Source organism: Electrona antarctica (assembly GCF_951216825.1).
Source record: "Electrona antarctica genome assembly, chromosome: 6".
NCBI classification, from domain to species: Eukaryota; Metazoa; Chordata; class Actinopteri; order Myctophiformes; family Myctophidae; genus Electrona; species Electrona antarctica.
In genome coordinates, this window is record NC_136811.1 from 42604760 (window position 1) to 42619092 (window position 14333).

At 49.2% G+C, this 14333-nt stretch overlaps 1 protein-coding gene across 1 annotated transcript in view; it reads left to right on the top strand.

The window, feature by feature from the left end:
• Positions 1-14333, top strand: part of LOC306924298 (teashirt homolog 1-B-like) — a 44647-nt gene that overhangs the window by 24455 nt on the left and 5859 nt on the right. The gene's annotated exons all lie outside the window — the stretch shown is intronic.

Consider the following 14333-nt stretch of genomic DNA (forward strand, 5'->3'; position numbering starts at 1 on the left):
GACATGTCCTTTAATGTCGGGCAGTAAACTGTTGGGGGGAATTTATACGTGCGAGTCCTGTTTTCCACCACTCTGAACACTCTCTCCGGGGTTACAGCTGCGGCTGTGTTTACTTTACCACTTTTCCCTCCTTGGTTTTACCTCATGCTCATCGCCTATCGTACTTTTCTTTCTCGTGATATGTAGCAAGCTGTTTTTTTTTTCCCGTTCTGTCGTCAGGTAGCGCGGGGTACAGGTAAGGGTTACTGTGAGTCACGCGGCAGCGCCAACCAAATCAGTCTCTCTGCTACTGACGCAGTTACAGGACCTATCAGCATGAGTAGGCCTAGTTTGCCTTCAGCTGAGCGTGGGACTCGATGTTCGTCTCTCTATTTATTTCCACGGCTCCGTGCCTTTTCCCATATAAAGACAGCCCATGTCCGACCATGTCACCGCATGATGGATTGCACGGTCTCTTCTCTCTCTCTCTCTCTCTCTCTCTCTCTCTCTCTCTCCTCTCTCTCTCTCTCCCAATCCCTCTCCCTCTCTCTCAGGAAGAGAAAAAGGGGGGGAGGAGGAGGGGGGGGGGGGATGTTGGAAAGAAAGGAAGAAGGAAAAGGAGGGAAGAATGAAGGAGGGAGTGAGCGAGCGAGGAAGTGGAGTGGCGCGGTGCAGCAGTGAAGGACATGGCAGCTTAGCAGCAGCCAAAAAGACTGTGCTGAACACCTGCTCCTGTCTCCCAACACCCCTTCAACCTGCTCATTACCTGTCAATCTATCACAGGCAGCCAGATCAAATGTCTGCAACAGCCAGGGCTCGCGCAGGGAGAGAGAGAGAGAGAGAGGGGAGGTGTGTGTGTGTGTGTGTGTGTGTGTGTGTGTGTGTGTGTGTGTGTGTGTACGTACGTACGTGTGAGAGAGAGAGAGTGATCGGGGGAAAAAAAGAAGGAGAGACAGATTGCAAGTCTGGTAGTGAGGAGAAGACAAAAAGAGAGAGAACAGGTTGAGGTAAAGGGAGCAGGTTCATGTGCACATCTCATATTGTTGACGTTTAAAGTAAACTCTAGAAAGCCCTTCCGGCCGATGTATGACTCTGCACCCTCCATCTAACTGCACGACGACCCGCTATCACAGATTACAAATTATCCCCCCAAATCATTTGTGTGTGTTTCCTGTGTGATTGTGAATTCCCCAAAACATACAGAATACACACGTCACGCACACCTCCCCTCCGTTTAGTTTTTTTGGGAGTGGTCCGCACTCCCCTCCTTTTCCAGGGTGCTTTGGGCTGTTCCGTCTGGCCTTTGATTGGCGCCTCTGTGTAAAGAGGTGAATCTCTTGACAGACAAGCGCCTCTGCAGGGAGGCGGGGCCTGCAGTGTCAGATTTCAGCGACAAGGCGTGTGTGTGTGTGTGTGTGTGTGTGTGTGTGTGTGTGTGTGTGTGTGTGTGTGTGTGTGTGTGTGTGTGTGTGTGTGTGTGTGTGTGTGTGTGTGTGTGTGTGTGTGTGTGTGTGTGTGTGTGTGTGTGTGTGTGTGTGTGTGTGTGTGTGTGTGTGTGTGTGTGTGTGTGTGTGTGTGTGTGTGTGTGGAATCTTCGCTCATCAAGGTGCATTAATAAACGCATGACCAGCCCCAAACCCTTTATTTTTGGTCTCCTTTCAGTCTCTGTTCCCCTGCTTCAATCTCTCTCTCTCTCTCTCTCTCCCTGTAGTGTCTGAGCTCTTGTGATTTACGGTAATTATCCATCGTTGGGGTCATCTATCAGGCTGGCCGTTGCTAGGCGATGGAAGCAGCTGCTGCTGGCTGTTGTCTGTGCCGCCGTGTTGTCTTGTCAGGGACAGAGGGGCGAGGTGTGTGTGTGTGTGTGTGTGTGCTTGTTTGCATGAAGCGGGGGAGTGTGTGTGTGTGTGTGGGGGGTGGGTGGGTGGGGGGGTGTTCAGGTGAGGTTCTGAATCTTGACTTGGGATTTAAAGTCACAGGTGCCACTGAGATTTGATGGACAGCGGGTGGATTAATGGTGGGAGGGAGGGGGGTAGAAAGAGGCCATGTGGAATATGAGTGAAATGTGTTAGGGTAGGGGTTAAGGTTGGGCAGTTTAAAAGGCCCAGGTGACGTTTGTGTGGGTGTATGTGTGTGTAAGCTCGTGTGTATGTGTGTGTAAGCTCATGTGAGTGAGTGAGTGTGTGTGTGTGTGTGAGCTCATGTGAGTAAGTGAGTGTGTGCGCGCGCTGATGTGCGTGCGTGTCTGTCCACATGATAGACAGAAGAGCTGTATGAGAGATGTTTATGGACATATGGAAGTTGGAAGGAGCGGGGCCTAGGGGAGTTGTTTTAGGGTCTGTGAAAATTGGGATGGAAGAATAGCGAGGGGGCAAAAAAACAAAAAAAAACAAAAGCTGAGGATTTTCTATTGGCAGGTGAGACTAGCCCAGATGGTTCAGAGCTCTGCTGAGGGCCTCTTTCTCTTCCTTACCCCTTCACAATCCTTTCTAGCCATTGTGTTGCGTGGCGGCTATGGTTCATCTCTATAATAATTAGTCTAAGGTTAACGACTCCTTCGTAGGACTCTAAATACAGTATTGAGCCTCTATACTGTATTTTTTTTTAATGTTTATTTTGCGTGGCTTTCGCCTTTATTTTATATTTTTTATGGAGGGACAGACAGTAGGCTGACAGGAAATGGGAAGAGAGATGGGGGGATGACATGCAGTAAAGGCTGTCGGGATCGGGAGTCGAACCCGCGGCACACTGCCAGACTGGGTTATCAGCCAAGGTGCCTGGACCGCTGAGCCACGGCCCAGGCCTGAAATGAGGAGACTTGAACGGGAAACCGGATGTTCTGATTATGTTCACATGAAGCTAGCCACAAGTGGTCCTACTATTACAGTAGGCCTACTGAGAAATCGGACATAGAAAAACTTTGTTGCAAAAAGTGCTTGGAACTGGCATATGCTTTACTGCTGATAGTACGCCAGTGACAGTCTGACAGTAAATGATGAATACAGGACTATAGCAAGTGGACATAAATCACGTATATTTGTCCGTCATTTACAATTTGGCTCTAATCACGTGATTTTATGAAAATTATCAATGTCACAGACCTAGCTGCATCTGTATTAAACCTACATTTGGATCTGGAAAAAGAAAAGCCATGCTATAGAGTAAGGCACTTTTTATGCCTTTATTTGATAAGGGACTGACAGGAAATGGGGAGTGGCACGCAGCAAAGGTTGTCGGGATCTGGACTCGAACCCACGACACGCTGTCGCGCTGGATTAGCAGCCTAGACAACCAATGTCTAAGCCAGCCGCCCGGGCCAGTAAGAGGCACTTACATTTTATGATTTGGGTACACCAGTGGCTCACCACAGTAAGAGCACATACTGTACCATCAGAGCTGACAACCCTCACGCAATGGGCGTCAGAGTCACGCATTTGACCCTGTTCACACATAGACCACTGAGAAATCCATTTCAGTCTGTATTTGAGCGACAAGGTAATTCAATTATTGTATCTGAAGACCCCCACCCGTTAACACATTGAGAGCCCACGCAAAACTGCCCAAAATCACTTTCACCTAGAAAATCCATTCACATTTTTTATAATTCAGCTGACTGTGGAGACACATGCTGGAACTTTTTACTTTGAAATGTTTTATAGTTTCTGAGTTATTTAATTTAAACGCCAAATGCATTCTCAATGGCGAAAACACAAACTTTGGCACCACGTGTTTTTTGATTTTCTGATTTTTTTTAATACATTTTTTTTTAAAAAGACGTGGAAGACGTCCACAGACGTCTTGGGCTATGCACGTGCGGTAATACCCAGGACGTCCACAGACGTTTTGGGCACAAAATGTGTTAACTGTGGTGAAAACATGTGTTTGTCTGCTCTCATGTGAACTCTGCACGCTGCGCGCACGTCATTTCTCCGTTGGTAATGTAGGCTGCTGATATCCCCAAAGTAAGGTCGCGTGCGTCTCTGACAGGAGGATCAACAGCATACTGTAGATGAATTAATGTTCCACATTCTACACATCCACAATGTTAGCTTCCGGGTGTACCCTGAATGCATCATGACACTAAGGTCTTCCGGGTGTTCCCTGAATGCATCATGACACTAAGGTCTCACTCTTCCGGGTGTTCCCTGAATGCATCATGACACTAAGGTCTCACTCTTCCGGGTGTACCCTGAATGCATCATGACACTAAGGTCTCACTCTTCCTGGTGTTCCCTGAATGCATCATGACACTAAGGTCTCACTCTTCCGGGTGTACCCTGAATGCATCATGACACTAAGGTCTCACTCTTCCGGGTGTACCCTGAATGCATCATGACACTAAGGTCTCACTCTTCCTGGTGTTCCCTGAATGCATCATGACACTAAGGTCTCACTCTTCCGGGTGTACCCTGAATGCATCATGACACTAAGGTCTCACTCTTCCGGGTGTTCCCTGAATGCATCATGACACTAAGGTCTCACTCTTCCGGGTGTACCCTGAATGCATCATGACACTAAGGTCTCACTCTTCCGGGTGTTCCCTGAATGCATCATGACACTAAGGTCTCACTCTTCCGGGTGTACCCTGAATGCATCATGACACTAAGGTCTCACTCTTCCGGGTGTTCCCTGAATGCATCATGACACTAAGGTCTCACTCTTCCGGGTGTTCCCTGAATGCATCATGACACTAAGGTCTCACTCTTCCGGGTGTACCCTGAATGCATCATGACACTAAGGTCTCACTCTTCCGGGTGTACCCTGAATGCATCATGACACTAAGGTCTCACTCTTCCCAAACCAACCCGGCAGACACCGTTGCAATCGTTGCATCCCTGTCTCCCCTCTCTCTCCCACATTTCCTCTGTGTTTACTGCCACCCACTGAAATGCATCATCAAATGCTTAAAAATGATAACGGGGAAATATGTAATGCTCTTTGTTGTAAAAACATTGGTACATCGCCAATACTGGCTCCGGTGTTCTCTGGCTCTCTGGTGTCTCTATCGATGGGCTTCTGTTTGGTCGGCGGAGCGGTTATATGGTTCCTCCATATACTAGCTTACTGTAAATACAACCTTCACCCTCGGCTCTCCATACTGGACTAATTAGCGCCAGTTAGCGTTTGTCATTACGTTTAGGGGTGAAGATTAGGAACACCTCTCAATTAATCTGCAATCAGCTGTTTGTTAATTAGCTAACCTGTTCTAAGTGGCCTTAAGGGCTCTTGTGTAATTAGCTAAGCTGCTGGGATGCCGGGCGCGCGCGAGTGTGTATGTGTGTGTGTTGACATTGACCTGAAGCACACGCTCATGCAACACAGGATGCGGGCACCACATGCGTACTGTATGTATACACACACATATGTTCGCTACTATCGATACACTCGCATCCTCTGTCACGGTCGAGATGGACAATAACCTGGCTGCTCCCGGTCGATAGTTCCATAAACACACGCATGCGCAAGCAAGGTCACACGCACATACTGTACACAAGCACCTAACTTACATGTACACACACACACACACACAGGACTAGGGCCTCTGTGTTTGTTCAAAATACACGCACACACACACATACATATTTAATACGTAACATGGCCTACACAGTAGTATATATACACACTTATTGCACAGCGGCGTACTATCTTACATACTCATGTTCACCCAAATTCTATTCTTGCCCGCTCACTCTCATGCAAATGCACAACCCTCGAAAGCGTACTGCTGCATCGTAGGAAAGGGTGGGAGGCACAGAAAGGGAATATACTTATACACTCGGCGTGCAACATAATACAGGTACAGTGTAGTAGTAGTAGTGTACGCACTGCGTATACTCTTTTCAACATTGCAGCCTTTTTATGTGCGGCAGCAGCAACCCACCGATGTGAGCTGCCTCTCTGTCTGCACGTCAGAGAGAGCGGTTCTTAACTCGCTCACTTCGAAGCCATTTGTTTGCTCTCCTGCCTCCTGACATTGTCTGTGGTAATTAAAGGAGCCCGGCTGAAATTTATGGTTTAATTATAACGGGCCTTGTTATGCAAAGGAGACCAGGATGGGCTGATATGTGCAATAAAAATAAAATAAATTTCCACGCTGGTTTATTGAACCCGCGCATATGCGGGGCAGGGCGGAGCGTGGCGCAATCGCTTTCACTCAGGTGTGTGTGTGTGTGTGTGTGTGTGTGTGTGTGTGTGTGTGTGTGTGTGTGTGTGTGTGTGTGTGTGTGTGTGTGTGTGTGTGTGTGTGTGTGTGTGTGTGTGTGTGTGTGTGTGTGTGTGTGTGTGTGTGTGTGTGTGTGTGTGTGTGTGTGCGTGACATGAATACAGGCGTTTATATATGTCCAATGTCCGTATGCAGTTTTGTCTGCATTCATTCCAGCCGTGCCTTTGTAAATAGACACACACGCATACGTAGACGGTACGCGGTACACACACACACATTTGTGCATGTGTGTTGTCATAACCGGACAACAATATGGATGGCAGAATGTGGGTGGGTGAGAATAAGGAAGGGGGGGGTGGTAGATGAATTGCAATCGATTGGTGCTGGTTCAGTGTATTGATCAGCGGGCGTGTTAAACCCTACTGTAGTCTATGAAGAACGCTCAGTCAGTGGCTCATCCTCTCCTACGTAACACACAGAGTGTGTGTGTGTGTGTGTTCCCGTTTGTGCACGAGTGAGTGTGTAAGCATGCACAATGCGGTGTGGTTCAGCAATGGAATGTGAATGTTACGGCTGGGTGATACGGAGAGAAAGTGTATCTAATATCACATTTTAAATACGTTTATCGCTGTGATGATACTGCAGGGATGACTATTGGTGCTTTCACAACATAAGATGCCCTGACTGAGGGCGAGAAGCGACCTCGCATCCGCCTGGGTGACAGCAGACTGCTGGGCGAGCGCTGGCGCTTTGGCATGGGGGGTCAGATATATAACATACGGGGGGGCGCGACGGACTTACGGGAAATGCACGTTTTCATAGTAAATGAGGTTTTGGATTAATAATCGCACGAAATGCCTACAGTATAATTGAATATCTAGTGCTGTACCTGCTACTGTAATGCAGGCTGTAAAATCTGGAAGACAACGCTTCGTTAACAAGTTATATCACACAATATCACGATATTAAGCACTCCAACCCCAGTATCCATGTTCGGCAACGTGACGCGCTGTGAGTCTATTCTTGGCTCAAGAGATTTGGTGTATTTGGGGGGAAAAGGTGGTCCAAGCTCAGAGCTAACTCGGGTCCACAACGTAATTTGTGCCGGTAATCTCGTATCACAAATATCCATATGCAGCCCCAGTGCATGTGTTTGTATGACGATGAATTTGCGAGCATGTAGTGTATGTACGTGTACTCCGTGTGTGTTTGTGTGTGTACTCTGTGTGTGTGCGTGTGCACGAGCGTGTGTGTACTCTGTGTGTGTGTGTGTGTGTGCTCGTGCGTGTGTGTACTCTGTGTGCTGTGCGTGCGTGTTTGGTATTGGTGGGAAAGTGATCTTGGCTATGGCCCATGAGCCGTTTCTCTGAACTGATCTTTGGGTGTTCGGTATAAATAGCACCAGCTCTATAAATAAAACAGGAGCACCTTTCACGCTCATGTGCACGCACACGCACACACACACGCGCTGTAAACATACACCCACATGCAATACCCCTTGCATCTAACGGGGGTGTTAGATGCATATAAACATAAACATGCAGAAATATAAACAGGGTGGGGTGGGGGTGGGGGGGGGGGTTCTGTCAAGCGATATATATCACATCCTCATGAGTTCAGAGATATCCACAGCTCTACATGTGACACAGTGACATATTTACATAGACGCTGACCTACACCTACTTAGCACTCGCCACATGTCTGACCCCTGACCCCATGTTGTCCTATACAGCAGGTGGTTCCCAAAGTGGGGTCTGGGGACCCCCAGGGGTCCTTGGGGGAGTTCCAGGGGCTCCCCAGCTAAATGGATAGTTTGGAACCAAATTAACCCTTATGGGTCTGTAACTCTGAAGAGTGTACAAATGGAACCAAATGGACTGTTAGGTTCTTAGCTTACGTATGATTTGTGATGGTTATTTTTTATGTATTTGATGTATTGCCTTTGTTTGTGCTTACTGTAAATCGCTCTGGATTATAAGAGCGTCTGCCAAATGCTTCAGTAGTACATTGTATGAATAGAACCGAATGGACCCTGTCTCTGGTCCGTTCCTTTTTTGACATGCAGAGAGAGAGAGAGAGATTTGGCGAATGTTCACGGCTGTCTGGGAATCGAACCGTAAACGTTCAGCTATCGGGTCCCCCTGTACTGTAGCAACAGTAATAATAGGCCTAATAATAATAATCTACAAATATAGGAAACAAAGGAATAACAGTAAAACGAAAACTTTACTTTACTTTATTATGGATCCCCATTAGCACATTAACACCCAAAAATATATAAATAATAAATAATAATAAATACTAATCAAAGATAGCAGCAGTATCAACACATTTTGTCCATTGGTCATAGAACTTAAACCTTGTCAGAAACCCTCTCTACCACCCTCCCGTCCCCCTCTCCATTTCCTACTTCTGACTGACTGGACACCTTGTTATGTCACTAGTCTCATCTGTAGCTAAGTTGTCCTTTAGCTTCTTTGGTCATAGGATCATATTTGCAACATATATTTATACTCCAGTGCATGCAGCGGCACAAGATGTATTCCGATAACATTTTGCTCAGCTGGTGCAGAGTCTCTTTTTTTTCCCCCTCGCCTATTTGCAGTTATTGATGAAGAGAATATATTTTCTTTTGGAGAAAGCACGCCTGAAGCCTGAAGTGGAGAACTTAACACGCACTTCAGGGGGTACATAATGCCAGAGTGCAAAATAGAAAATGAAGGGAAATTCCGCCTTAAGCTGCTAGCTTAGCACCGACTGCGGCGTGTACCGTTAGAGGTTGCCTTGAGTTAACCCGCCAAGTTAATGCTATTGAATGTACATGCCAATAAGACCAAACATGAACTCTAATCCTATTTATGTAGTAGTGCCTTTTTATACATTCACAGGGCTGTCTGTCTGCCCGGGCTACACTCGGCACTGGAAGTGTTTTGAAACGGGGGAGATAAATTGGTACAGTGAGCTGGAATGCAGCAGCAGTTATTTAAGGCCCTGTAGGTGCTGCCTTGCCATATGCTCCATTATTCCGCTTGGGAGGGGCCCATGTGGGCGGGCGGACGAGGCTACAGAGAGAGTGGAGGAGGGTGAGAGAGAGAGAGAGGAGGGGGGGGGGGGGGGTGAAGGTGTGATGAAGGCAGAGGAAGTGCAGGAGGGGGGGGAGTGGAAGAGAGAATGGCAGGGGAAGAATTATTTCAGGAGAGCCCCCCATCACAGCCGCACGAGAATTTCGAGATCGGGATGGCACGGGAAGCCTGAGGTGAGAGAGGAATTATCTCAAAGTAAAAATGATCATCTTCGCCCTCAATATCCGGTTCCCTCGCCATCTTCCTTGCATAATTTATCTCGTCGGATTTCTTAGGCACCAGTAGATTATAACTCACCAACCGTTGACCTTTCAGTGATTCTTCTTCATCATTTTTTTCCGCAGTCTTCGGTGCGTAAGTTGATATCTGTCCGTTACGGGGCGAAGAAAACGGCACGTTTCCCATCAGGCCCAGATTTTCTAGGCCTGGTGTCGTCAGCCTGGTCCCCGTCCATCATTCTCCCTTTCTCCCTCCCAGTTCCCGGTGGAGCCCGTCAGAGCGCAGGCCTCTCTCTCTCTTTCTCTCTCTCTCTCTCTCTCTCTCTCTCTCTCTCACTCTCTCTCTCTCTCTCTCTCTCTCTCTCTCTCTTGTCAGACCAGGGGCCTGTGTTCCTGAGCAGGGCACGGCTCTCACGTTAGCCGCTCCACAGGAACACATCCCCAGCATTCCCTGTGACACGCCGGCAGCAGCATTACCATAATTGGCTTTTCTACATGACGGGACAGAGGAAATAATAATGTCATTTTATTTACAGCCCTCTTGTCCCGGTCCGAGGGCTATCACCCCCCCCCCCCCCCCCCCCCCCCCCCCCCCCCTCCCAGCAAACTCCCCATCTCCCCACTCCCCCAACCAACCACCACAACCACTCCTCCTCACATAACACGAACGCATATACACCCCGCCTCCTCCTCCTGCTCTCTATCTCATCTCTCTTCTTCTCCCTCTCTCCCTCCTGCCCGCCGCTATAGTCTCGTTGCTGCCACGGCGTGTAGGTCAAGCGATGGCTTTTTGATCAGCTCCTGTCCAAAGCCATCAGGGCTGAGAGGCACGTAATGGAGAGCAGGGTGACAAACAGAATCTGGGGAAGGAATAAGACTGCCAGTTTCCCATTAGAGGCCGGCCTAAACGGCCCGTGGCCCCCGCCCCGCCGCGCTCCCACCCCCGTGCCGCCTAAATCACATGAGTGAAGGGGCCCACGATTGGACATTAGTGCCGCAAATGACTGCCGTGATTGCCCCCTCTCCCCAAACTCGCATCAAATAAATAAAGAAATGTGTGTAAATAAATAGAAGAAGGGGGTGGTGTTGTCGGAGAGATGGGACCAGGGCCTGCTAGGGGGAGCTGACTGGTTCCACTCCCCACTCCCCCCCCATCTCTCTCTCTCTCTCTCGTTTCATCGCCTTTCTGCCTTTCTTATCTGGTTTGTTTGGCTTTGACAGCGGCCAAATGGTGAAGCTCCGTGAGCCTGACAGAGAGTTTTATTGATTTAACAACCGGCAGAGTCTCGGCAAAGAGAAAGAGGGGAGGCAGAATGGAAGGGCGGACAAAGATACCAAAGTTTGAAAAGGAATGATATGTTCTCTCTTCCTCTCTTCCTCTCTTTCTCTCTCTCTCTCTCTCTCCCCACTCATCTCTCTCTTCCTCTCTCTCTCTCTCTCCCCCCACTCATCTCTCTCTCCTCTCTCTTTGCCAAAACGCTGACGCGCCTGTGGCTGTATTTCATTTTGGTATCATTTACAAGAATCAAATCATACACAGAGTGGAGCGCCGTGTGATTGAGTGTGTTTTTAGAGATGATCTGTTTATAGTTTGAAGCCCCGTCGTCTCCCCACTCTGAGGCCCTGTGTTCCTGTGAGACAATACCCAGGGCGTTCACCGGACTCTTTCATCGCCAGACACAACTCCACACCAGCACACAGTCACACACAGCACTATAGGCCCTACTGAGGGGCCAACCACTGCTTAGTGGACACGTACACAGTCACACACAGTACTATAGGCCCTACTGCGGGGCGAACCACTGCTTAGTGGACACGTACACAGTCACACACAGTACTATAGGCCCTACTGCGGGGCCAACCACTGCTTAGTGGACACGTACACAGTCACACACAGTACTATAGGCCCTACTGCGGGGCGAACCGCTGCTTAGTGGACACATACACAGTCACACACAGTACTATAGGCCCTACTGCGGGGCAAACCACTGCTTATTGGACACGTACACAGTACTATAGGCCCTACTGCGGGGCGAACCACTGCTTAGTGGACACGTACACAGCAAAGTTCTGAGCGTTAATTTCACTTTGAACGCTTTCAGAACAACTTTTACACTCAGAATCTTGCTGTGTGCATCTGGTATAAACCACGTTACTTGTGTGTGAACATGTTCGTATCAACATACTGTATGCCGTGCACGATCTTCATGTAACCACTTGAGTCCCTTTATATTCTATTCCGTAAGCACATAACGCATAATGCGCTAATAGATTTGCCATTTGTTTTTAGAAAATGTGCCCCAAAACTTCCAAAACAAATTGGGAAAATTATTATTTGTTGACAATTTCCACCCATAAATAGACTTTTTAACATTTTCACCTACAATGACATGGACAGATATAATGTGGATAAGTAGCAACCGTATGCAATGAATTCTGAGCCATTTGGATGCTAATATTATTTGGGCCCTTCTTGTGTGAGTGTGTGTGTGTGTGAGTGTGTGTGTGTGTGTGTGTGTGTGTGTGTGTGTGTGTGTGTGTGTGTGTCTGTGTGTGTGTGACTGTGTGTGTGTGCTCGTCTGCGTATATTGCCAATGACCCGGGTGGCGTGGCTGGTGGAGGTTGATCGCTGCCGTTTGTGACAGTGAGTCTACGGTGCCGTCCCGGGCCACGCTGGCTGCTGTCTCCTTGATGGCGTCGCATCCCCGAGCAGAAGTGACAGGCGCTTTGGCGCCCGCGCAGATGGCCCTGCTCACAGCCATCACCCGCTCGGCGAACCAAACCGCCAGGGACGGGCAGGGCGCGGCGGCCCGGGCCCCTCCCCTCCCCTCCCTCCCCCCTGAACCCGCCCCTCGCTGTCGGGTGTCGCTCTGCATATGTGTGTCTCGGGATGCGGCGAGGAGGAGGAGGTGGGAAGCTTAATCTGGTCACCAGTCGGCTCCACGAAAGGCGCCTGCATTGCCTTTTGTTGTCAACAGTGATTGAGCAGACTGATCACTGATGTATACCGCTTCCAAGAGCAGACTGATCACTGATGTATACCGCTTCCAAGTGTTTCTTTGAATGCTGTAGCTTTGCAGCGTCCCGGCAGGAATAGCTGCCCTGCGTCGAAATAGATTTAAATAGAGTCGGGCCGTTTTCCTCCCTAATGTTTCATCAGTAGATTGTGGTCTTTATGGTTTGTGAAACCGTCCACTCGTTCGGCTCTGATTTCTATTTCTTTCATTCTTTTTTTCCTTTTTTTTTATACAGCTGTCGATCTCCTCCATTCCTTTGTCTGTGTGTGCTTTTGATATCTCCCTGTTTGTTGTTTCCATGACAACGTGGCAGGACGGGCATTGATTGACAGGGATCGTCAAAGGGCTCCCTGGCGCTCAGCGTTCCGTGCCCCTCCCTGATGCAGCCTGCGTTTTGTCACTCACCCAGGGAGATTTCTGATGATCTGACGCTTATTCCTGCTGTGTGCGCGTGCGTGTTGCACGTGCATACGCTCATAAATGTGAGTGTGCCGGGTATGTGTGAGCGTGTGCACGTTCCGTATCGCTCTGCCAGCCATGATGGTTTAGCAGATTTTTGGACACGAGTAATTCGCATGAAGCAATTCGCGGCGAGCTCACAAACGCGCACAGGCTTGTGAAGAATAGCCATTTTCCGCGGCGTGCGTCGGTACAATCTCCCATGGCTGATGTGGGTTGATAGTACCCTGTTCTGGAAGCAGGTTAGTGCGAGAGAGAGAGAGAGAGAGAGAGGCACAGTAACAGAAGACACTCTGCAGATGTGTTGTAGAAGAGTACAGCACATAATGCTAATCTGCTGTGTTAGGGATTTTCAGGAGTTTTAGGAACTGTCTCGGTCTCAGTCTGTCAGTGGGATTGAAGCGCAGCCAGGTTCTCCTGTAGTGCTCTCATTTCACTGAAATCCTGTCAGGCGTCGGGGAGTGTGGGGAAGGAGGGTGTGTGTGTGTGTGTGTGTGTGTGTGTGGGGTGGGGGTGGTGGTGCTCATTTGGAGAAGGGTGTAACTGTGCCACACGGTGAACTCTTATATATATTGTGGTCGACTCCGCGGTGCAGGTTCAGCGTTGGTTGCACCGGAAGAGCCGAACGTTGTGTGCTTGATGTGTTGTGTCTGCACACATGTGGGCCATGCAGCGGGGGGGAGGAGGAGGAGGAGCGTGCATGCAAAGAAGATGCGTTTCGCAAAATTGCGGCGCACACAATCGTAAACGGGCTCTCGCACACACACACACACACACACACACGCATGCTCACACATCCGCAGTCGATAGTGCAGCTGCTCGCCCGCCCGCCCTCCCCCCTCCTCCCGCTCCACCCAATCTCCTCTCAGGCAGCAGTAAATGGTGCCAGTGTATATATATCAGGTATTATGTCCACTTAGATTATGATATGACAGGTTAGCGTGCCGTTTGAAGCTGACAGCACATCTGTTTCATCAGGAGAGACCGATACTGGCATCTAGGACACACATCTCACCATGGAGGAAGGAGATAAAGGAAGAAGCGAGGGGGCCGTCTTTCCTGTCTCCCTCCCTCGCCCCCCTCTCCTTTTCTCTCTCTCTCGCACCCCCCGCCATCTCGCCACCTCCTGCTTACTCCCGCCCGCCCGCCCGCCCGCCCACCCCCCCCCCCCACCACACACACATCTCCCCCTTCTCACTCACTCGCTCTCCCCTGCCTCCTGTCTCTTCCGTTTACTGCTGCTTGCCGTGTCTTTCTTGTGCGCGCCTGTGCATGGGCACACACACACATAAAGCACAAACACACTCGACGGTTTATCCAGCTATATTTCGCTTTCTTTTACACTCTCTGTTTATACCATCGAACCTCTCTGTATATACCATTGAACCTGTTACGTTCTATGCTCTGTTCCGTT